The sequence below is a fragment of the Suncus etruscus genome, chromosome 15 (assembly GCF_024139225.1).
Source record: "Suncus etruscus isolate mSunEtr1 chromosome 15, mSunEtr1.pri.cur, whole genome shotgun sequence".
Classification (NCBI taxonomy): Eukaryota; Metazoa; Chordata; class Mammalia; order Eulipotyphla; family Soricidae; genus Suncus; species Suncus etruscus.
In genome coordinates this window covers 64,256,362-64,258,089 of record NC_064862.1, presented here as the reverse complement: position 1 = coordinate 64,258,089, position 1,728 = coordinate 64,256,362, and the positions used below count along the sequence as shown (strand labels likewise).

The window sequence follows — 1,728 nt, the reverse complement described above, 5'->3', positions numbered from 1 at the left end:
ACCATATGGGATGCCGGGGGATCGAACCACGGTCCGTCCTAGGCTAGGGCAGGCAAGGCAGGCACCTTACCTCCAGCGCCACTGCCCGGCCCTTTTATTCTCTTTTAAACAGAGAATATGTACTCCAGTATTTTGTGGGTACTAATATACCTCCTAACTGTAATCTCTCTTTGGGCCTCCATTGGGCCTTCAACCAGTGACAATTGGAATGGACTGAAAGGAAAGGAGATTGAGTTCACTGAGTTTTGCTGCTACTGTTTTTCTCCTTCAACAATCCTTCCTTACATGTTATAAATGCCCAATTACTAACTTTCTGAAATGTAGTCCAAATCTGAAACTTTGATCATCAGATGGGAGTGGAAATTTCCTCATTGTTGACCACGAAAAATACCTCTTAAGAGTGACTTGTACTGTAAACTCCTGGATTTGTACTGATATAAAAGTTTCTTCCACCTGGTTGTTCTGTAGTCTTTCATTTTAATATACTACTGAAGTTTTACAAAAGTGGCACCTACAAGGTGTGTTTGTCTGGTTTGGTTGTTTTATAAATTTTTAAATTTTTTAAATTAAATTTATTTAAAGAAAATGCATCACATAGTTGACATAATTGATCATAATACATTTGTTTCAAGATGACCAAAAGCAAAGATATTTAAAAAAATAGAAAATAGAAAAACTAAAGATATGGAAGAGAAAGGAAAGAAGAAAGAGTTTAGTAGCAAGTATATTGTTCTATAATTTTTTTAAGCAAGAGCTAACCATGCTCTCCGCCTGGCAAAGTTTGCACTAATATAATCAACCCAGCAGGTTTTATGGATGCCATCAGTATTAATAAGATTGGAAAGAATTTCTGACTGATCTTTGACACCAAAGGACTCTTTGCTGTTTATCACATTACTCCCAAGGAAGCAAAGTACAAGCAGTACAGCATGAGGATGATCTTTGTTGGCACCAATGGAATCCCTCATTTAGTGGCACACAATGTCCACATATTTGTTACAGATACCCTAATTAAGGCGAATGACTCCATGAATGATTTGGAAACTAGTAAGATTATGGATTTCATCATGACACTGGGAACCTGTGCAAGGTGACTGGACATGCTAATCTGGGAAGACTTGGTGTAATCACTAACAGAGAGCAACATCCTGGTTCTTCTGATGCTGTCCATATGAAAAATGCTAAGACAATAGCCTTTCCATTGCCTCTTAAACAATTTTGTGATAGGCAAGGGCAATAAACCATGGCTTTTTCATCCCCAAGAAAAAGGCATTTGTTTCACCATTGCTGAAGAGAGAGACAAAAGACTGGCAGCTAAGCAGCCCAAAGGCTTTTTTGGACTCCAAGTTGTATTATAAAGATTCCTATGCTTAAATAGAGCTGATAAAATATAAAAAAAATAAAAAGGAGAAAAGGAAATACTTTCTAGTATTACATACTAAATTGTTTAATATAGATTAAACATTTGATTTTAAAACAAGAAACAATAAAATACATAGAAGAAACATAAGTGAAATACTTCCTGGCATTAATCTTAGAGGTTTTTTTGAGTATTTGATTCCAGCATTAAGAGAAATAAAAATTAGGGGGCTGGAGAGATAGCACAGCAGTAGGGCGTTTGCCTTGTAAGCGGCCAACCCAGGATGGACTTGGGTTCGATTCTTGGCATCATAGATGGTCCTTCGAGCCTAACAGGAATGATTTCTGAGCACAGAACCAGGAGTAACC

At 37.2% G+C, this 1,728-nt stretch overlaps 1 pseudogene; it reads left to right on the top strand.

Annotated features, from left to right (window-relative positions):
* Positions 1-776: 776 nt before the first annotated feature.
* LOC126031337 (40S ribosomal protein S4, X isoform-like) lies at positions 777-1,358 on the top strand (annotated as a pseudogene).
* Positions 1,359-1,728: the final 370 nt, after the last annotated feature.